The sequence below is a fragment of the Psittacula echo genome (assembly GCF_963264785.1).
Source record: "Psittacula echo genome assembly, chromosome: 3".
In the NCBI taxonomy this organism is placed as follows: Eukaryota; Metazoa; Chordata; class Aves; order Psittaciformes; family Psittacidae; genus Psittacula; species Psittacula echo.
In genome coordinates, this window is record NC_137736.1 from 124,833,981 (window position 1) to 124,858,085 (window position 24,105).

At 44.3% G+C, this 24,105-nt stretch overlaps 1 protein-coding gene across 3 annotated transcripts in view; it reads right to left on the reverse strand.

Moving 5' to 3' along the window:
- The window catches only part of ACER3 (alkaline ceramidase 3), a 67,527-nt gene that overhangs the window by 41,982 nt on the left and 1,440 nt on the right, over positions 1-24,105 (reverse strand). The gene's annotated exons all lie outside the window — the stretch shown is intronic.

The window sequence follows — 24,105 nt, forward strand, 5'->3', positions numbered from 1 at the left end:
CCCGTGTGCTGGGCTGCACCCCCAGAGCGTGAGCAGCAGCTCAGGGAGGGGATCCTGCCCCTCTGCTGTGCTCTGGGGAGACCCCCCCTGCAGCCCTGATCCAGCTCTGGGGCAGCAGCACAAGAGGGACGTGGAGCTGTTGGAGCGAGGCCAGAGGAGGCCACGGAGATGCTGCGAGGGCTGGAGCAGCTCTGCTCTGGAGCCAGGCTGAGAGAGCTGGGCTGGGGCAGCCTGGAGAAGAGAAGGCTCCTGAAGGGGAGACCTGAGAGCAGCTCCAGTGCCTAAAGGGGCTGCAGGAAACCTGACGAGGGGTTTTGGACAAGGGCCTGCACGGACAGGCCCAGGGGAATGGCTTTAACCTGCCAGAGGGGAGACTGAGATGAGCTCTTAGGCAGAAGCTCTTCCCTGTGAGGGTGCTGAGGTGCTGGCCCAGGGTGCCCAGAGAAGCTGTGGCTGCCCCATCCCTGGCAGTGTTCAAGGCCAGGTTGGACACAGGGGCTTGGAGCAAGCTGCTCTAGTGGAAGGTGTCCCTGCCCGTGGCAGGGGTTGGAACTGGATGAGCTTTAAGGTCCCTTCCAACCCAAACCAGTCTGAGATTATACAATGACGATTTCTTTCAGACCACTCTCCCAGTCTGATTTAGATGGTTTTTCGCTGTTCTGTCCATGCAAAAGTACAAGGAAATATTGAGAAGTTTAAGTGAAGCATAAGGAAATGGTACATTTCTCAGCAGAAGAGATGCAGATTCAGCTTTTTTGTGCCTAACCACAAATCATAATTTTGAGAACGAATGGGAATAAAGTGACATGCAATTTAGGAAAAAGATCAAATCTATTAAAAAAACACAGACTATTGCTTACATAAATTACACTGCACACTTTCACACGCCATTGGTTAGCTATCTATAACACTGCAACTCCAATTTCCAAATCCCTTAATGAGAAGTACAATGGATGAGGCTACACAGAGGCAGAAAAAACTTCAGAAAGTGCTGAATAAAAGAGTTGCACTTCTTAAAGCACAAGAGTGTGCCGGTCATGTCTGAATCAATACTCTAATACAAGCACCTATATATAGTGATAGGACAATGGGTAACAGATTCAACTTAAACAGGGGAAGTTTAGATTGGATCTAAGGAAGAAATTCTTTACTGTGAGGGTGGTGAGGCACTGGAATGGGTTGCCCAGGGAGGTTGTGAATGCTCCATCCCTGGCAGTGTTCAAGGCCAGGTTGGACAGAGCCTTGGGTGCCATGGTTTAGTGTGAGGTGTCCCTGCCCATGGCAGGGGGGTTGGAACTGGATGATCTTAAGGTCCTTTCCAACCCTAACTATTCTATGGTTCTATATTTCAGGAGTCCCACTGCAGAAGATCCATCCCAAAGAAAAGTGAAACTACCAAACCGTGACCATAAAACCCCAAAGAATTACAGAACCTCTGGGAACAAAAATCCATACTTAGAGGTTTGCAGGAAATTCAGTTCCAAATGGAAATAAGGCTCTTTGAAGCAGAAATATACCTACGTAACAAGGTTGTTCTTCCAAATCCTCACAAAGTAGATTCAAATCTCAATTTGAGACAGTTCTCAACCAGGTAAAAATTCTTATCACACCTTCCTCATTGATTTAACATCATTTCCTGCAAGCCATGAATTTCACCAAGTTATAACAAGCAAAACAGACGTGCCAGAGGCTTCACTCTTCTTGTCAGCTCTGTACTACATTCCTTCCTGTGAAAGAAGCCCAGCTGAAATCAAAAGAGCTCTGCAAAGACAAACAAGTTTATACCAAAGAAAAGGCCTTTTTCATGTTTAAATTCTCCGGGTTTAATTCTAAAGGTTAAATCATCATAGAATCATAGAATTGTTTGTGTTGCAAGGGACCTTAAAGCTCCTCCAGCTCCAACCCCTGCCACAGGCAGGGACACCTTCCACTGGAGCAGCTTGCTCCAAGCCCCTGTGTCCAACCTGGCCTTGAACACTGCCAGGGATGGGGCAGCCACAGCTTCTCTGGGCACCCTGGGCCAGCGCCTCAGCACCTTCACAGGGAAGAGCTTCTGCCTAAGACCTCATCATTAACCTTTTACCACATTTCCACAGTGTTGCAATTGGCAGTGATTCACTTTCAGTAATCAGGTTTGGAAGAAATCCACTATAACTCAGTGTTGCGTAGCACACAGACCATCACCACATCCTCCCGTAAGCCATGCGAAGATGTCATCAGCCTTGAAAAGTAGAGCAAAGGCAATGCCTGGATATTGAGTCTTCTGCTTTCTAAAGGAGCTCTCAAAGAGAAGCCTTTCGACATGACATAAATATCGCTTTTCAAGGTCACTTTGTTATGGAAGTGTCAAAAACCTGGCAAAAATCCAATGTGAAGATGCTGAACAAAAGAGATACCATCGTGTTTACCCGCAACTGGGAAAGGACGTGACTTGAGAAGAGACCTGCAGTAGGAAAACAACTTTCAGATGGATGTAAGACTGCAGACAGGGGTTCTTCTGGAGGAAGGGGAAGGTTTCCACACTTCCTGTAAAGCCATAATCATGTTAAATTATTGGTAATTTATGAGTGTTTAATCTAGGCCCATCTTGCCGCGAGAGGAAATACCACAGGCCTAATCTAGCTGTAAATTCCTGCCACTCCTTCTGTGCGCTTTTTGGCCTATATTATGCAGAACATTTGTAGCAGGGATTAGGCAAGTCTCTTTGCAAAACATACAGAAAGTTGAGCAAAGCTTTTCAGAAGGGAAATGGGGGCAGAAGAGCAATGAAGTCCTTCAGCACGCTGCTGGCTAAATGACTTCTCTCCAGAACCAAAATGCTTTCAAAGCCAACGTCCCTCTTAGGTTGTATTTCACAGAAGTCCAGCTAGTCTTTAACAGGATTATCCTCCCATAAAATAGCTTATAAAGTCATTTAAAAGGATTTTTAACTCGTTCCAGCAGTGGGATATGCACAGAGATTAGCAAACAATAGCAAGAAAGAACAAAAGGGTGACACAACCACAGGTCTGTAACTCGTAAGTTAATCAACAAGCAAGGAAGTGAAACAAGTGTGGAAGGAAATAGATATGGAAGTTGAAACTGGGGGAAAAGTTCAACTGTGACAAAACCTCCTCTTTTACATCAGGTTTTTACAAAAGAAAGGAAAAATAAAGCAGCAGTTCTCTTTCGGAAAACCAGAGCTTGGAGAGTTTGCTGCTAAGGGATGATGCAACAAGGTATGTAAAGTAATTGAAGTAGAAATTATTGGTTATGGCTGGAAGATATATGGTATATCTGAAATCAGATGAATGCACATGGATGGATCTGGGTTTAACTCTGTACAGCATTCTTCTACTTCAGTACTGGATGCCTTGAATACTGGTCCAGGGAGTGATCTAGTTTTTCTTTAGTGACCAAAGGCTTGTGCTTCAGCACATCTGTCAACATAAAGGATGACTGGTTTATCAGAAGAAGAAATGAATGAACTTGAGGACTACAGTGACAGGAACAGGATTAAATATGACGGCCAACGTCAATTTGAATCCTTATTCCGAATGTAGGAGTAATCTATTTAAAGAGACAGAAAAGTGAATTAAGATTGTGTGGTGACTCACCATCAGATATCAACGTAGGCATCAAACCTCCTAAATTTATTTCCAGTAGAGGAAAGGAAAACAGTAATGTCTTCATGCCAGGCAATAGTAGACTATATTAGATAGTAACTACACTATCTAGCTACTGATAGAAGAAAAGAGAAAGCACATCAGGTGCAAAGAAGCATCACTTAAATGGGAGGGATGAATAGGAGCTTACAACATCAGTAGGGACATAAACTGGTTAGCTCACCTAGCCTAACAAAACAGCAGCTGGATGGAATACAACTGCTCACTATGGACAAAGGGACAAGGACAAAAGAGAACTAAAAGATAACACTGACCAAAGATTACATAGATATAAACTAACCGTAAGTAACTGCAGGCTGGAATTGAGAGTAAAGCTTCTCACTGAAGAGGAGATGTCTACCACTGCTTCCCAACAGAAGTAGGCAGCACAATGAACCCACCTGCTTTCAGGATGAAGCTCAGTAAACTTAAAAGCCAAATTACATGATGTGGTGGCCTGTCACAGCAGTAAACCGACTATGGCCACAAAGGTTATGCATGGGACTGGATAAAGTGCTAAATCATGTCAATTTATCTAATCATGATAAATGCAGAGTGTGTGACTGACCTTACGAAAGTTCCTAAGTCTTTCAAGAGTGTTTTACTGCAAATCATTGATCCAACATTCCGTTTTATTCACTGACAGCATGCCGGGCAGTACCAGAACTAAATCATAGAATCATAGAATAGTCAGGGTTGGAAAGGACCTTAAGATCATCCAGTTCCAACCCCCCTGCCATAGGCAGGGACACCTCACACTAAACCATAGCACCCAAGGCTCTGTCCAACCTGGCCTTGAACACCGCCAAGGATGGAGCATTCACAACCTCCCTGGGCAACCCATTCCAGTGCCTCAGCACCCTCACAGTAAAGAATTTCTGCCTTAGATCCAATCTAAACTTCCCCTGTTTCAGTTTGAACCCGTTACCCCTTGTCCTGTCACTACAGGCCCTGATGAATAGTCAAAATTATGCAAAACATCATTTCTACAAGCCTCTGTCTACAGTTGTGTGAGGGTCAGACCACATCTGCACCCTGTTCTACAAATACAGCAGCAAAATCTGACAAGTCTTTTTGACAATTCATGTACATTCAAGGTCATCTTCCTAAAAGTCAGGGTCATCGTTCTGGTGTCTTCAACACAAGAAGGACATGGAGCTGTTGGAGCAAGTCCAGAGGAGGCCACGAGGATGAGCAGGGGCTGGAGCACCTCCTGTATGAACACAGGCTGAGAAAGTTGGGGCTGTTGAGCCTGGAGAAGAGAAGCTGCGTGGAGACATCACAGCAGCTTCCAGTATCTGAAGGGGGCCTATAACGATGCTGGGGATGGACTCTTCATTAGGGACTGTAGTGACAGGACAAGGGGTAAGGGGTTAAAACTGAAACAGGGGAAGTTCAGTTAGATATAAGGAAGAAGTTCTTTACGGTGAGAGTGCTGAGGTGCTGGCACAGGGTGCCCAGAGAAGTGGTAAATGCTCCATCCCTGGCAGTGTTCAAGGCCAGGTTGGACACAGGGGCGTGGAGCACCCTGTCCAGTGGAAGGTGTCCCTGCCTGTGGCACGGGTTGGAACTGGATGATGTTAAGGTGCTTTCCGACCCAATCCAGTCTGGGATTCTATGATCAGGTCCTAAAAAAATATATATGCATGTTATTATGAATGCACAAAGATCTGTACAAAAACTGACCACCTCAAAGACAAAAAACAAACTTGGAGAGCAAATAGCATTTACAGGCAAACACAGGCACAATATAGTGCTTAATGGTATACAGACAGCTTGGTACAGATGGAGAGTGCACCAGTTTGAAGGACTTTACTTTCATCAAGTTTCTATTTCCTCACATACGTAGTTAATTCTACTTTAAAAAGCCATTTCTGTAATGTGGATAGGAAGTCGAGGGGATAAAACAAGAGAAGTTGTAAATAGGCCCATTTGTAACGGAACATGGTCATAAGGATATAATACACAGGACGTGAAAACACCAGGAAGACAATATGGGAGTTAGAATATAGGTGATGTTTTCAGAGAGGGAAGAAAAGTGCTATTATAAAAGGAAGCAAAAATTACCAGCTTCAGCTTTCCACAAGGTGACCAAGGGGATTTACACAGTGTTAAGAGATCCCTTCTCTAAGGTTTGCACACAGAACGACTGAGAGATTTACCAACAGCAAGGATCTTTTTAAGTGTTAAAATGCTCTTTCTCCCTCTGTCAAATGAATACAGTTTTCACTTTGCTAGGGTTCATACTAGACTCAAACCCAATAGAGATACATCTGACATTTCTGCAGTTAAAAAGTGGACTCTACATTAAAAGTTCATTTGAAATCAGGACTAACAAACACAATATTCATTACAGCTTTCAGCTTCCCTTTAGGGACAACTGCACCTCGCTGTGATAGAGGAGAAAGGAAAGTAGCAAGTATTTCCTAAAATAGATACCTAAGGACTAAAATATCCCTTTAAGTAAAGCCAACAAACAAGATTCTGAGGCTGAAAACTTCGGTTTCATTGTCTGGTACCGTGGTGCTCGGCACAGTCAGTTTTTGTGCACTTTCTGGCTCCTGGAGCTTTTTCTTGTTCCCTCACTGCATGAAGAAAATCAAAACAATGATATAACAAAGCCTATCAGATGGCATCATGCAGAACTTGAATCATACCTGAAAGCAGCCAGAGGTATTCTCTCTCACGTGTTTTGTTTCTGGAATCATCTCAAGCAGCTCTGGTGTCAACTACAGATCATTACTGGAGGGTTTACCATTAAAGCAATGGTGAAGCAACACAATTCATGCACATTTGAGAGTATAACCACCTACCATTAGGTATTCCCCCTTTTAAAGAAAGATTCTTCTCTTGGAAGGATCTCCACGGATATGAAACCAAAGATCATAGAATCATAGAATAGTTAGGGTTGGAAAGGACCTTAAGATCATCCAGTTCCAACCCCCTGCCATGGGCAGGGATGCCTCACACTAGACCATGGCACCCAAGGCTCTGTCCAACCCAGCCTTGAACACTGCCAGGGATGGAGCATTCACAACTTCTTTGGGCACCCTGTGCCAGTGCCTCACCACCCTCACAGTAAAGAATGAGACTCATTCTTTACTCATACCAGCCTTCCAGTATCTGAAGGGGGGCTATAGGGATGCTGGGGATGGACTCTTCATTAGGGACTGGAGTGACAGGACAAGGGGCAAAGGGTTCAAACAGAAACAGGAGAAGCGTAGATTGGACATAAGGAAGAAATTCTTTACTGTGAGGGTGCTGAGGCACTGGAATGGGTTGCCCAGGGAGGTTGTGAATGCTCCATCCCTGGTGGTGTTCAAGGCCAGGTTGGACAAAGCCTTGGGTGCCATGGTTTAGTGTGAGGTGTCCCTGCCCATGGCAGGGGGATTTCAAGTGGATGATGTTAAGGTCCTTTCCAACCCTAACTACTGTATGATTCTATGATTCATTCAAATTAAAGTGGCAGTTCTCAATACAAGAACTTATTAACTCATCAAAGTGTTTTAAGTGTCAGCAGCAGAATTAATGTGAATCAAATCCAACAAGTTCCATCCAGCGTATGCCATATATTATCAGTAATAGCTAAGCCGGAGCCTAGAGCAGGTTTGCATCATTGATGTTTCAAATACAGGCACTTCATGATAGTTCAGAGGACTCAACTTCACAGAATGAGCTGGTTTGGCCACTGAATTCAATCTTGTGCTGTTTTTGCTTAGGGCTTATCACCAGAAGGGCAGCGGAGCAATTAGATTTTCCATTCCACCAGCCATTTTTAATATCTTCTACTTCAAAGCATACAATAACTGCACCTCAGAGTGTCAAGAAATGAAAACTCCCGTCTCCATTTCATATTTCAGAAGGACCTCAAGGGGAGACAACCGAGTCATCCCAATGGGAATTCTGCCAATGTGTAATTACTAAACTCTCTACTTGCTAATGTGCACGAAGGATCAATATAAACTTCCTGTTACTCAGCGAAATGCAAGACTCTTGCTCCAGGCTGGAGCAATGGACCAATGCTGACTTCAAAACCAAACACAAACCCATAAAAAATGGGCTCAAGGGGGTGTTTAAAATGCTTATTTTTAAGCTACAAAAGCAGTTTCTTACCCCCTGCAATTCTCTTTTCCAAACTCTAAGCAAGCCTTGATTTTGTTTATCTGGACATTAACTGAAGCTGCACCATCAGCAATTCAGCTGCAGCTTGTATCAGCCACCACATTTCTAATGGGAAAAATACTGAAGGAAACAAATAGTGAAGCAATTACTGATCTGTAAAAGCTATGTGAAAGCTTCCTGAAGAACTGTGAGAAAGGGTGCAGATAAGTAACCTTCAAACCAATGCGTTATTAGAGGGGCTGTGAGATCTCTCTGGGTATTTAAAATTAAAAATCTAAAGAGCAAGTTCATCTAGAGCAGAGGAATCATTTAAAGGTATTAAATCAATTAAAAGGTAGATAAAAAGGTAGATTTTCAGGTGGGATAGAAGGAAGAAGTTCTTCCCTGTGAGGGTGCTGAGGCGCTGGCACAGGGTGCCCAGAGAAGCTGTGGCTGCCCCATCCCTGGCAGTGTTCAAGGCCAGGTTGGACACAGGGGCTTGGAGCAAGCTGCTCTAGTGGAAGGAGTCCCTGCTCATGGAAGGGGGTTGGAACTGGAGGAGCTTTAAGGTCCCTTCCAACCCAATCCAGTTTGTGATTCTATAATAAAACACCACAAAAAAATGTGATAGTGAGTACATTACAAAGGAATGCTGCGTTAATGCTCTGTACGGATGCTGGCATACTATTAAGGGAAGAACTATAAGGGACAAATGAGATGGAAGATTCAGATAAGAGCAACCAGAAGCACTACAAAGGAAAAGAAAGATCTTGAAAAACAAGAGCAGTTACCTAATTCTTGGCTAGGCAGCAGCTAGAGGAAAGCACCATGGAATCCAACAGATTTACACGGGGGAAGGACTGAGAAAGCTATTTGTATTACCAAAGAGCAGCATTCTGATCAGCTCTAACACAGTGAAACAAGGAAAAGGGAAGTTTAGGTAGAATATCTAGAAATCAAGTTTATTTGGCAGCAGCAACATCCTCCAGTAGATGCCCTGAATCCTTGGAAGAGTTTCAAACACGCTGTAAGACACAGGAAGAAAACAATCCACCGTGGGCAAAGAAAGGAAACAAAGGAGGCCAGAAAGCAGCCTCCTCCTCTGCGCTAGCACCAACACAGATGCATACCACCAGTGTGAGCACACTGCGTTCCAGCCCCAGCCACACCAGAGAGCTGCTTCCAGTAAGTCAAAGTGCTGGGACAAGGCCAAGAAAACTAAAGGCAGCATCACTGCTGCAGAGCTGGTGGCCAACCAGAGGGATTTAGAATTCAAAGTCAGCGTGCAGGGGAGTGCTTCTGCATCTTCTAAGCTGCTTCCCACTTGGTGGGACTCCCACTTCATGAGCCCCCACTTGCAGCACTGTGTGCAGTTCTGGTGTCCTCAATATAAAAAGGACATGGAGCTGTTGGAAAAAGTCCAGAGGAGGCCACGAGGATGAACAGGGACTGGAGCACCTCACGTATGAAGACAGGCTGAGAAAGTTGGGGCTGTTCAGCCTGGAGAAGAGAAGGCTGCGTGGAGACCTCAGAGCAGCCTTCCAGTGTCTGAAGCGGGCTATAGGGATGCTGGAGAGGGACTCTTCATTAGAGACTGTAGTGACAGGACAAGGGGTAATGGGTTCAAACTGAAACAGGGGAAGTTCAGGCTGGAGATAAGGCAGAAGCTCTTCCCTGTGAGGGTGCTGAGGCGCTGGCACAGGGTGCCCAGAGAAGCTGTGGCTGCCCCATCCCTGGCAGTGTTCAAGGCCAGGTTGGACACAGGGGCTTGGAGCAAGCTGCTCTAGTGGAAGGTGTCCCTGCCTGTGGCAGGGGTTGGAACTGGAAGATCTTAAGGTCCCTTTCAACCCAAACCAGTCTGGGATTCTATGATTTTATGTATGCTGATATCCTTCTGAAGAGGGAAACCACTTCAGTGATTTACTAGACTGGGGAGGGGTAATGAGGGAGTTTTAGGAACAGATAGATTAATAATTAACAAAACAATTTGAGTTTTATTCCCAGTGCTCTTTTATGAGCATTTCCAATGCTCTGTGTCAAGTGATATGTTCTATCCTTACACACTTTATATACCAGCTGCAGAATGTATTCCCCTGGCGTTCATCATACAAGTTCAGTTAATATTTTTTGGAGCTAATACATCCTTTGATTACAGTATTTGCTGTTACATTTTTGATCTCCAAAACAATCAGAAGGTGATTAAGAAGAAAAGCTCTCGCCACTCCTGACTAACAAACACACACAAGAAAGCCCAGGTTAAACCTGTGAAGTGTGGGTGTATTTTCTAATGCCCAAATCTCTTTGGTATGCACCTCTTACAAAAGCATTTATTGAACTGCTTCTGAATTGCCCCAGGTTATGATTAAGAGATCTTTTTCTTTACCATGACCTCTTCTGCAAAGTGCTTTGCTACTGTGGAGTAAAGACACTCAAATATAGGAATGTAAGAGGAGACTGTACTAACACTGACTTTGCTTCTTATGTATATTACACTAAAAATAAGTGAAAGCTAATACTACACAAATCCAAATTTTATAGCTCCACATGTTTCTTCATAATACACTGATTTCCTGCAACCCCAGAATTCCAACATTTGTGTTCACAATGCAGATTTAAACTAAGATGGTGAAACATTCATTGCCGGGCTAAGAAGTTTTTGCTCTTAGAATCGTAGAACAGTCAGGGTTGGAAAGGACCTCAAGATCATCCAGTTCCAACCCCCTGCCATGGGCAGGGACACCTCACTCTAGACCATGTCACCCAATGCTAAGTCCAACCTTGAACACTGCCAGGGATGGAGCATTCACCTCTTCTCTGGGCAGCCTGTTCCAGTGCCTCACCACCCTCACAGTAAAGAACTTCTTCCTTATATCTAACCTGAACTTCCCATTTCAGTTTGAATCCATCACCCCTTGTCCTATCACTATAGCCCCCGATGAAGAGAATCTACACCATGTTGGTTACCTTTTTAATCTCCATTACTGCAGTGTCTGAGCAGTCTTCTGTGTATTTATCCTTGCAAGAAGAGGTCAGGCTACAAGAAGGTGACTGAGTCACAAATAAGCCTGCATAAAACTGAAGCCAGGACTTTGAAACACTGAAGTGTTCCTCTAGTCACTAGTCCATCCTTACCTGCCACAAGAAACAGGAACGAGTTCAGGAAGACATCTCTCATAAATGAAGCTTCAGAGTAGAAAATACATCAGAGTAAGAACTGGGTACTCTCCAGAAATGGTTTTGTTACCTATTCTTGTGTTTAGTGTAATGGAGTCTTCCTCCTCCTCCTGGAATTCTTAAAGGCGATCACAAATGAAGACAAACTGTCTAAAGACCCAGAACTTGGCTTGATGGGGGTCTTTCAAGGACGTCTGATTCTTTTTGAAGCCTTTCTTGAGTGAAGTCTGAGATCTGCATGAGGTGCTGCTCCTCAGAAAAGGGTTCATAGGGCAGATTACAAAATGTGGAGGGCCAACTATGAAGTTTAATAGATAGTTATGACAGCAATCGCAAGGAAAATACCCTGAGGTGAAGGGCCAGGACAAAGATAGCAACAACAGCTAAATCAAAAGCCATGTTCCTCACTTTTGAAGCCAGTTTTACTGACTATGTTTATCATACCTATGACTGTCACAAGTCCAGGGCATTCTGAAGCATTAATAAGTGGGCTTTGGGTTTTGAAAGGACCACTGCATTAAAAACAACAGTATCTAAGGATGGAGTAAAAGTTGGACTTGATGATCTTGCAGGTCTTTTCCAACTCAGTTGATTCTACAACTCTATGTAAAAAAAGCCCTAGAATCTATTCTTGGCCATATTTTGAGATTGCAGAAGGCAGCCTGGATAAATAAGCTAGTACACAGCTCCTTTACAGGACATTTAATCCCTAATCCAATATATCCACAATTAACGCAACTACAAGGAATAAACTTGCATTACCATTAGCTCAGATGCCATCCTGTCATATTTTAATGGTGATTTCCTAGAGTGTGGGAAGCCACATGGAAAAGCAAGCCTAATTTCCCTGATAAACATGCACCTAAGATGATAGCAAGCAGCACAATTACTTTGAAGTACACCTGGAAGGGTTTTGCAAGTAAATTTCAAGTAAAAACAGTTGAGATAGGCAAATCATTTGAAATATCAATCTCGAAAGCTCACTAAAAGCAAGTGCTTACAGCTGGAAAACGCAATCAAAGTCTAAAGAGATTAGGCTGAGATGATGTAAAGTTAGAATATTACAAGCAATAAGCTTGTTGTTGAGGGGCAGATTTGCTTCTATTAGAACCTTTAGTGGAAAACAAACTAAAACCTATTTTAAATGTTATGTTAAGGCAGGTAGATGATGTCAGACTGGAAGGAAAAAACTGAGATGGAGAACTTTACTCTTCAACCACTAAGCAGTGACCAATATGATGTTATAGTGATCATGCATTTCATTTCCACCATACTTAACTCCCTCCAACCTTTCTTCTGTGCTGGTGTCAGTATCCTGCCTTCCTGTGCAGTGTCTGCACCAACTCCTCTAAGCCTAAGGACCTGTCCAGAGCAGAAAGCACAGCTTGTGGGTGCTGACAGTGTTGAGCTAGTGGAGTACAGCCAGCCCAGCATCAGGGAGTCCTCACCACAAACAGGGATACCAGCTTGAGGCACAGCAATCTGTGGGTATCATTTCAGAGGCTCTGGTAAGACTCTTCCAGACACTGTGCAGTGCCATATGAGAGCTGAGCATTCAGGGAGCCCAATATGCTCACTGGAGGGTGGTTAGCAGAGAATAAAGTCTGTCAGCGCTCCTTTCCAGGTACCTGCATCTTTAGTTTAGAGTAGCCTTTCTTCAAAATCCAGTTCCTTTTGCTTCTTATCAGTGTGGATTTGCTCTGGGTGTTCAGAGCAATTCAAGTATCTCCTGCTATTCTTCTGCATTTTGCCTTACTTGGATGGTAGGAAATTAAAGGTGAGATGTAGCGTGACAAATGTAATGCACATGGGGATAATGAAACTAGATAGCAACCACAGCCTGATTCAGATACACGGCAATCAAACACTGCCTCAAACACTGACTGGTGACATTCCCCCTCTTCGCAGCAGTAGTAACAGAAAAGCCAATCTTGTAACTATCTTTTCTGGCAGGACTGCCTTAAATGAAAAACCCTGGAACATGAGATAAGAGAAAGGCACCTGACCTCAAAAATCCTCTTCTTCACACCTAAATACCCAACTTTGTCTTCTTCATGTAGGCACCTATTTCCTCTAAAGTCTTCATAGAGACCAGTTAATATGCCAACCTCCAGCAAGAACTTTCAGCAGTACCCAACTAACTCACTAATCAAAGACTCAAAGGTTGTCACTCCTTGTCTGCAACTTCCAATTCCAACTCTATCCTTTAGTCCCTGTCCAAGTGTCATTTCAAGACAACTTCCTTGTTCTCGCTTGAAACATGAGAAGAAAAGAATTGGCAGTTGCCTATTTGCCCACAAACCTTGGCAAAAGCTATTTATCTAGAGGGGAAATGAAGCTTCATCTTCACAATGGAAGTAAGATCCAAGTCCAAATTTTAAGTGTCTCACAATCTAAAACAAATTCAGGAAGAGATATACAATAAATTGATGGTTCAGGCTTTAAGATAGGCTGAGAAAGTTGGGGCCGTTCAGCCTGGAGAAGAGAAGCTGCATGGAGACCTCAGAGCAGCTTCCAGTATCTGAAGGGGCCTACAAGGATGCTGGAGAGGAACTCTTCATCAGGGACTGTAGCAATGGGACAAGGAGTGATGGGTTGAAACTGAAACAGAGGAAGTTCAGGTTGGACAGAAGGAAGAAGTTCTTTACTATGGGGGTGGTGAGGTGCTGGCACAGGTTGCCCAGAGAAGTGGTAAATGTTCCATCCCTGGCAGTGTTCAAGGCCAGGTTGGACAGAACCTTGGGAGACATGGTCTAGTGTGAGGTGCCCCTGCCCACGGCAAGAGGTTAGAACTGGATGATCTTAAAGTCCTTTCCAACCCTACGTGTTCCATTGATTCTATGATTTTTGTTATAAATATAACTTAATGTAGAACCTACACAACGGCAATTCATAAGGTTAGTGACAAGTTTCAGGCAGAAGTAAGTTTTGCCATATAATGATATGAAACAGTCAAAACACATACACAAAATCAACCAAGTTCCCAGCCAAAATGATGGCCTAAGACTGGCAGAGGGAAAACTTCAGAAGACAGGCTCGAGAAAGGTAATAAAGTTCAGTAAATGCAGGGGGGAAAGAAGTTAATGCAAAAGCCATGTGGAAATCAGCATGGAAGAGTTTAAAGGCAGGAAAAAAAACTGAAGAGCTTGGAATGGAATGTGCTTAAGAAAAGGAAATAGCTTCAAAGTATTTCTCTGCAGCCTAGAACAGAGAAAGAAAAATTAAATGGGATGGATTCAAGAGTTTTATGATTTGAGTACTGCGCTGATGTTAGCCATTGTGCTGAAGACTGTATTCAGAGGGGGCCCCACAGGAAGATAAAACTTGGGCCTTGAAACATTTAACAGCCACCAAACCCCAAAGCTCCAAGTGAAAAGCAACTGTGATATCACAGATCACAAAGCCATAGCAGCTTGTGCAAGTGAGCGAAAACAACATCTGCTGTATGACTTCACTACCAGGGTGCACTCCCCTGCTGCCTTCTGAGGCATTTACACAATTCAATGGAGCCGATTCTTATTATAGATGTGCTCACCAGCATGATGAGCATACAAACTGGCAATGCTCATCTGGTATTTACTCTGCCACTTGTAAAGCAAAATATTACCTGGAGCAACTCTCAGTTTATGTATTTTAGATTAAATATCTATTTAATCCCAGACTGGTTTGGGTTGGAAGGGACCTTAAAGTTCATCCAGTTCCAAACTCCTGCCACGGGCAGGGACACCTTCCACTGGAGCAGCTTGCTCCAAGCCCCTGTGTCCAACCTGGCCTTGAACACTGCCAGGGATGGGGCAGCCACAGCTTCTCTGGGCACCCTGGGCCAGCACCTCAGCACCCTCACAGGAAAGAGCTTCTGCCTAAGAGCTCATCTCAGTCTCCCCTCTGGCAGGTTAAAGCCATTCCCCTTGGCCTGTCCCTACAGGCCCTTGTTCAAAGCCCCTCACCAGGGAATTGTGTTTTACATAGAAGAAACAGCTACTGTTAAGTAGATGCTCAGTTCACCCCCAATACCATGTCTTTTCCTAATTCTTATCAGCTTTCCTGCCTATAGGAAGCCTTGCCTTCTCATAGCTAAAAGTCAGTCTCAAACTAACATCCTAAAGCTTGTCCAGCTGACACAGCTCATGCTCTTGTCTCCTCCTCCAGTTCCTCTAGTTAGAGAGAAGAATCAAGGCAACGTTGCCTGGGCTAGGCTGGAAGGGTAAATACCCTCTCACTCGCAAAGTGAGCTGGAGAGCCTTAAAGCAACACACACTCTGCACACATCATTCCAGGGGCACTCCAAGGACACTCGGATTTGGCAAACAAGTCCAAAGGAACCAAGGGATAACGCAAACCCAAACAGAAGCCCCAGGACACAGCTGGGCAACAGATAAGCTGCAGAACACTAATGTCAACTTTGAAATAAAGCTTGGAATTCCTTTCAGGAAAGCTCTGCAGGTTGAGTCACCAGTTGCTGGGAAGGCAAAGAACTGGAGAGGAACCTGCTGAGGCTGGGAAAGGGCACAAAGGGTGAATCTCCCACTGGGAACAACAGGGAGACTACTTCTGCCTCCCAAACTCCAAGTACATGCTCTGCAGTGGTCAATGGATCTTACTGTAACGGAGATAATGATCCTGCAGACAATGACTGTGCTGATCGCTCAGAAAATGTCTATATGGGATATTCAGATCTATTGACAGTAAAAGACTGGCACTAAAGCAGGGCAGCACCGTGGTTTCTGGAGTTGTAACATCGTCTAGAAACTTCTCTCTTCCTGACACCTTCCCTCCTTCATTGTAGTACTTCCACAACCACAGAATAACCAAGCACTTTAAGTCATGCAGCAGCTCAGCTTCTCTGCTAAGGGAGCGCAAAAAGGCTGTAATTAATAAGGCTGGTGTAAGGAATCCGCAAACAGAAAACACTAAGCAAAGATAGGTGGCTTTGCCCTGATAGCCACTTGTGAGCTCCCTTCTAACATTTGGTACATTCAGAATATGTACCAAAAATACCGGGTTTTGGTACATATTCTGAAGTAAAAGAATTCTTCATATTTCCTTAACCTTTCACAATCCATGAACTTTTCTCTTTAGGCTTTTAAGATAGAGAAACAGTCCAGTGTGTTTGCACTGAAAATGACCTTAAAGCTCATTCAGCTCCAACCCCTGCCACGGGCAGGGACACCTTCCACTAGAGCAGCTTGCTCCAAGCCCCTGTGTCCAACCTGGCCTTGAACACTGCCAGGGATGGGGCAGCCACAGCTTCTCTGGGCACCCTGGGCCAGCGCCTCAGCACCCTCATAGGAAAGAGCTTCTGCCTAAGAGCTCATCTCAGTCTCCCCTCTGGCAGGTTAAAGCCATTCCCCCTTGTTTTGTCCCTAACAGGCCCTTGTCCAAAGCCCCTCTCCAGCTTTCCTGCAGCCCCTTTAGGCACTGGAGCTGCTCTCAGGTCTCCCCTTCAGGAGCCTTCTCTTCTCCAGGCTGACCCAGCCCAGCTCTCTCAGCCTGGCTCCAGAGCAGAGCTGCTCCAGCCCTCGCGGCATCTCCATGGCCTCCAGCAGACCTGCTCCAACAGCTCCATGTCCTTCTTACACTGTATGTGTTGCAAGATGAACCAATCACGCACTAATGAGCTGCTGGGACTGGAGACAATCCCCAGAGCTCCTTTGAACATTTCTGCAGTGATTATTAAACCTTCCTGTTGTTTAAAACACATCTTCCCAACTGATCTGTGAAAGGCTTCAGCAAATACGGCATTACATTACTTATGTAGTTTCAGGCACACAGAAAGACACAACAGTGCCCAGACTAAAGAGATGTTTGTCTTTCAATTACATCAACAGTTGCTTTTATCTCTCAGTCCAGGCTTATTTAAAGGCATTTAAAAGTCAGCAATGTTCCTTCACCCTTGTTCCAGAGTTCGAGGATTCCGGGTGAGAGAAACGAGACACAAAAAGAGAACTCACAATTAGTTTATTAATATAGGAAAATATAGAGATATTAACAGATACAGTAAAGGATACTTCTGATGTTTGCTTATCTTACCAACCCCCAAGACCCTGTGATGACAATCAAACCAGCTCTGAGAATCATCAGTGCAGTGTGAGGTGGCAGGCTCAACCTTAGCGGGCATCCCCATGGAGGTAACGTTGACCCTGGGTGGTGAGGTTCTGCCTCCCCGCATCGCATGAGGCTCAGGCTTCCACACTAACAAAAACGCACACTCATGCCAATGCAAGGGGCCAGCCCACGTCCGAAGAAGTGGCCAGGAATATCTAGAAAGGTCTCCAAAGGTCGAGACTTTTCCAGGGAGTCCTAAAGCGGAACTTTCCGGGTAGGAACCAAAGGTGGACTTTCCGGGAAGCAGCCAAAGCAGGACTCTCTGGGGAGGAGCAAAAGCGGACAAACAGTACTTTACTATCTCTGTGTGTTTCACCACGGACCATTATCTATTGCCCCTGACACAACCCTCCTTTATTTTACACTAATCTTCCTATTCCCAGCTGCAAATATATCTTGTGCACATTTCTGTCATGCAGCTCATAAACTTGTCTCACTTAGTTTGTACACAAGCAAAATGCAGTTGTACAAATGCTACTGCTCTGTTACCATTTGGAGTGGCAGATATCCAACTGCCAGCTGCACAAGTGCTGAATATGAAGCACCAATTGCGGAGTAATCACTTTGTTAAACTGTATTTAAGGATTTTATTGTCACTTAGAAACTAAACAAGTATTAGTAAACATGCACGTGGTCCACTGCACAGCGCCCATCAAGTTTTAAGCATATCCATAACATGATGGGATAAATGAGAACTGATGATTAGAAAAATCATAGAATCAAACAGGTTGAAAAAGCCCTTTAAGCTCATCCAGTCCAGCCATTCCCCAGCCCTGCCAAGGCCACCACTAACCCATGGCACTGAGGCCTCGTCTCCACGGTGTGTGAACACTTGCAGGGACGGTGCCTGCAGCCCTGCCCTGGGCAGCCTGTGCCAATGCCTGAGCACCCTTTGGGGCAGGAATTGTTCCTCAGCTCCATCTAAACCTGCCCTGGTGCAGCTTGAGGCCGGTTCCTCTTGTCCCATCCCTTGTTCCTTGGGAGCAGAGCCCAGTCCCTCCTGGCTCCATCCTCCTGTCAGGCACTTGTAGGGAGCCATCAGGTCCCCCCTGAGCCTTCTCTTCTCCAGACTGAACCCCCCAGGTCCCTCAGCCCTTCCCCATCACACTTGGGCTCCAGGCCCTGCATCAGCTTTGCTGCCCTTCTCTGGCCCTGCTTCAGCCCCTCAATGTCTCTCTTGTAGTGAGGAGCCCAGAACTGAACACAGGATTTGAGGTGCAGCCCCACCAGTGCCCAGTCCAGTGGAACAATCACTACCCTAGTCCTGCTGTCTATGCTATTGCTGATACAGGCCAGGATGCCATAGACTTTCCAAAAGCCTCTGACCCTGGCTTTCAATGTACTCAAAGCTGTGATGAGATGAAAGTTAGCTGGAGTAGAAAGTGGCAAAGAGACTAGAAGAAAAGGAAGAAATAAAAGAAAAAAATCATTAATTGTGGCAAAATGCATCAAAAAACTGCCACAAGATTATCTTCAGTATATACATTTACAACCTGGAAGGGAAAAAATGCAACAATATTTGCCACTGACTCAAAATCACATAGAATCATTAAATAAGAAAGCCTGACAGCAGAGACCATCCATCTGGCTTAGGAGTTTACTTCCTCTGTATCATACTTTGAAAGAAGGAATCCTTCTTTTAACTTCTTTTGTCTGCAGCACAAAAAGCAAGCTTGAAGTGCTCATCTCTAAGAAGCATCTCACAGCTGAGGCTGCTCTGAACACCCCACTCCACTTTACAGCCATCAGCAATTAGATGAATGTTCCCTTTACCTTTTCACCCTTATTGTCCCCTAATTTGAAGGGGCTCCTTCAATGAATCGGGTAAATTAAAAAAGGTAAGCTAGGATGTGGCTTCCTGAAGTCAATTCATTAAAGTTACACACTCAAACCCCTTTCAAGTCTTCAAGTGAGGTTGTGACATCGTCTTAAGTCACACTTCAGAACTCATCTGTGTCATGATGTGACTTTAATTCAGCCATAGCCACACAGTTGGGCTGATCACACCCAATTAATCCTGATGCTTCTTCCTTCACCTGCCGCTTTACTGTTGAAAGGACAGAGCTCTTGAAGGCAGAGTTGGCTTTATTTAACTCACAAGCACAGTACCAAGCCCAAGTCTCTGGCTGCTTTAAAAAGCCTCTGGCAAAAGAGGCGAAATACAGCAGGATGCCCAGGAGGAAGAGGTGACAGTACATATGCAGCAGTTAAAATTCAGTATTAATGACTTTATTTTGTCTTTAAGTATGTTTTACAAGTTGTTAAATTCTAAAGGAATGATCCCCATGCAAAACAGAGACCTGCACATCTTTCACAGCTGTCCTTTTTGAGCCAAGTTTGAAAACAAAACCCAGTACTTTTGTGTCACTGTTCACAATGTAGAGAATTTCTGGATGCAGTCTAGGGATTAATGAGATATCTCACAACACAGGTAACCTCGTCTCAGTCTCTTAGCTCTTAAGTACAAATAGGAAGGATTAGTGAAGAGCAGCAGAAAGTGGACAGAAACATGGGCAGTTTCTCATGATCTGTTGGTATTTTTCCCTAAACAAGGGTCCCATAAGAAGAGCACAGTTACAAATACTAGTTTACCAGAGCTCTAATGAAAACAAAAAGCAATGGACTTAATTGTGGCAATGAAGCTGTTGGAGCAAGTCCAGAGGAGGCCACGAGGATGCTCAGGGGCTGGAGCACCTCCTGTATGAACACAGGCTGAGAAAGTTGGGGCTGTTCAGCCTGCAGAAGAGAAGCTGCGTGGAGACCTCAGAGCAGCTTCAGTGTCTGAAGAGGGCCTATAAGGGTGCTGGGCAGGGACTCTTCATTAGAGACTGTAGTGATAGGACAAGTGGTAACGGGTTAGAACTTAAACAGGGAAAGTTTAGATTGGATATAAGGAAGTTCTTTACTGTGACGGTGGTGAGGCGCTGGCTCAGATTGCCCAGAGAAGCTGTGGCTGCCCCATTCCTGGCAGTGTTCAAGGCCAGGTTGGACAGAGCCTTGGATGACATGCTCTAGTGTGAGGCAGGGGGCTGGAACTGGATGATCTTAAGGTCCTTTCCAACCCAAACCATTCTGTGATTCTATGACAAGAAAAATAAATCAATCTTTTCTTAAATGAAGGCAGCAGAATGTACTGAGATAGTACTAGAAGCCAAGAAAGAAACTATTTCACCAATTCCTTGAGAAGCCCGAATCTATATCCAGATGCTTGCTGCTGTAAATGCCAACATAAGGATATACTATCTCTAAAGCAGTCACGTTGTTGATGATGCATATTACTCATGGACAATGATAGCTCAAGGCAATATTTCACACACCTGGAAACATCACTCAAGTCTGATCCAAACTGAAACACAGCACTTGGTTGATAACAACAAATGCACCCTTACTCAGAATTCTAAGCCCTCAGGTACCACACAGGGCTCCTTTAGATTTAAAATATTTAAGTTAATACTACTCTCTCTGTTTTCAACAAAGGGAATCTATGAGGATTAGTTATATCTACTCCTTATTTCTACAAGACAAACCTTTCTTACAGGAATGACAGCAACTGCAAGAAGGGTAAGGCATTTGTCACATCAAAACAGACCCCCAAAACTGAACACTCTGTGGGCTAAACTGCCCTGAAACATTAATCCTGCTAAAATAAGGAGTAAACTGTAGCATTTAAGCACTTAGTGTTAAAGAACAGCACTTATATTTGATCTTGTTCTGCTTGCTTGGGTGGGAGGATGCTGGTTTTATCTATTATTTTTAGTAGCAGTAGTAGTATATATAGTGTGAGGCTTCCCTGCCCATGGCAGGGGGGTTGGAACTCAATGACCTTAAAATCTTTTTCAACTCAAACCATTCTATGAATTTATGATTATTATTTACCCTAAGTTGTACAAAAGCTTGAGCAATTCAGCATACAAGCTTTAGGAGCTGGAAAAGACTAGTTAAACCCAAAAAATATCTCTACTATTTGACCTCTAGCACTCAGAAGCCAATTCAGAACTCCTGTGAAACCCTGAAGAAAGGAATTACTACACTACACAACAGATTTGATCAGTGAGGGATGGACGAGTTGTTTTAGGGCTTAACATAGTGTCCAAAAACTATGTAGATGAGGCCCTCAGTGACATGGTTTAGTGGTGGTCTTGGCAGTGCTTGGGTGATGGCTGAACTTGATGATCTTAAAGGTCTTTTCCAGCCTAGCTGATTCTATGACAGTAAAATAATTCTTTTCAAGTGTTTTTTCCATTTCAATTGGTTAAATACTGTACAGCAGGATGTGGAGCAGTTAGTCATCCACCTCCACAAGGGAGGCAGACTGGCGAGGTGCAGGCTCAGAAAGGCAACAAAAAGCATTTTTCACTATTAAAACAAATGAATTTGAATACAGGTCATTGTGTTCGGAGCACATAAAGAGAATGCAAATATGAAGTGCTACAAAAAACCACCTTCACATCTCTGAATGCGTACAATTGATCAGCTGCCATCATTTACACCAGCTCTTTAAGGAGGGAATGGCAAAGAACTGCATGTAGGCTTCTGGAACACAATGTAGCAATTTGTACTAAAATTAGCATATGACAAACAAATTGCTAAATGGCACAAAAGACTTAATTTGCACAACAAGCTTTCAATTTTTCTCTTCAGCCCCAAACCTAAGGAGCACATAGTATTTGATTTGGACCTGCCCAGAACCTTCAAGCATTGGTCCTCCAATAGCTTCTTATAAATTATTTCTAACAAACATTAAATGCATAACCATAGCAGAATGGTTTGGGTTGGAAAGGACCTTAAGATCATCCAGTTCCAACCCCCCTGCCATGGGCAGGGACACCTCACACTAAACCATGGCACCCAAGGCTCTGTCCAACCTGGCCTTGAACACTGCCAGGGATGGGGCATTTATCACTTCTTTGGGCAATCAGTGCCAGCGCCGCACCACCCTCACCATCAGCTTAACTAAGTGGTATAAGGATGGTGAGAAGTCAGAAACTAATTATCACTCTTCTGTGAAGTAACATTTAAAGTAACACAGGCTGTGCATGAGTTTTAAAAGCAGCACCACCAAAAATTATCACAATGAGAGAGACAAGAAATTATTAAACTTAATATGCAGCCCAGAAAGCCTACCGTATCCTGGCTTACATCAAGAGGAGCGTGACCAGCAGGTCGAAGGAGGTGATCCTGCCCCTCTGCTCTGCTCTCGGGAGACCTCACTTAGAGCATTGTGTGCAGTTCTGGTGTCCTCAACATAAAAAGGACATGGAACTGTTGGAAAAAGTCCAGAGGAGGCCACGAGGATGAGCAGGGGCTGGAGCAGCTCCTGTATGGAGCCAGGCTGAGAACATTGGGGCTGTTCAGCCTGGAGAAGAGAAGCTGCGTGGAGACCTCAGAGCAGCTTCCAGTATCTGAAGGAGGCCTATAAGGATGCTGGAGAGGGACTCTTCATTAGGGACTGTAGTGAAAGGACAAGGGGTAACGGGTTCAAACTTAAACAGGGGAAGCTTAGATTGGATATAAGGAAGAAATTCTTTACTGAGAGGGTGCTGAGGCACTGGAATGGGTTGCCCAGGGAGGTTGTGAATGTTCCATCCCTGGCGGTGTTCAAGGCCAGGCTGGACAGAGCCTTGGACGACATGGTTTAGTGTGAGGTGTCCTTGCCCACAGCAGGGGCTGGAACTGGATGATCTTAAGGTCCTTTCCAACCCTAACTATTCTATGATTCTATTTACGTATATAAAATTGTGTATATATATATTTATGTACTTTCTGGTTTGTTTGCTGTCTGAAGTTGAATTTTCAATAGATTAAGGAGGCCATAAAGACACAGCAACTGACAGAAGCCCACTGGGCCACACAGACCCTGACTATACCCTCAGCTCATTTGCTAGAGGAACTAGATTGCAGGGTAACTTCTCTCTCATCTTCCAAAGTCATTATTAGGCATACATGAAGTATTTTAGAGGAAGTTAGGAAAATTGTTTTATGAAACCCCTTGGTTGCCTTATGAAAGATACAACTTAGGCAGTCAACCAACTTCTGCTGCCTAAGATTGAAATGCAGTGGGTTCATATTAGAAGTAATAAAGATAATTTCCTCTGACCCTAAAAGTGCAATTACAGAATTAACGCTAAAGAAAATCATAGAATCACAGAATGGTTTGGGTTGGAAAGGACCTTAAGATCATCCAGTTCCAACCCCCCTGCCATGGGCAGGGACACCTCACACTAAACCATGGCACCCAAGGCCTCATCCAGCCTGGCCTTGAACACTGCCAAGGATGGAGCATTCACAACTTCCTTGGGCAACCCATTCCAGTGCCTCAGCACCCTCTCAGCAAAGAATTTCTTCCTTATATCCATTAAATCCTCATAGCTTTACTGAAATTATCTACTGTTAAGCTAACCCTCAAATAAAGTGGCCTTGTTTACTGTTTTGCTTTTAAACCTGGGCCATTTAAATGCTTTAATTTACAGCACTGCCCTCATACACATTTATTTCAGTGCAACTGCCACACTAACAAACACTGAAACCTTGAGGAGGGACCAGAACTTCTATAATCAGTCCCTTTTTTCTTCAGAGCACACACATCTTTCCACCTCCCACCCTTAATCTCATCTTCCTTCTGCATAATGTAGCAGCAGATGAAAAGTATCAGTTCACAAAGGCAACAATGTAGGGATTATTTCCAAAATCTGCATGCTAGCCAAATTCATCTTCACATGGGTGAAGCAACAGCGAGCGCCTCCTCTTCCCTGGGAGGATTAGCTCACCCCTTACATTTTACCCCGAGGAAGACACAAAAATACCTACTCTGCAAAAACCTCATTCTATTTAAAAACTTCTAAGTTTGTCCTGTTTTTAAGTGTTTAATTTTGTTCCCTCTTCAGCCCTGTCTCTTCTCAGCCATAAATCTCCCCACCAACATCCTTTTTCCTTGGAGCTTCTATGCTGCCTATGCTACTGTCATTCAGATCCTGTACTCCTTCCCATTCCCACACTCAGAAACCTCTTTCACAGCTATTCCTTTCAGTCCTTCACTCATGTCAGTGTTTGTAACCAGCAGCCTGGCATGGAGGCCCAGAAC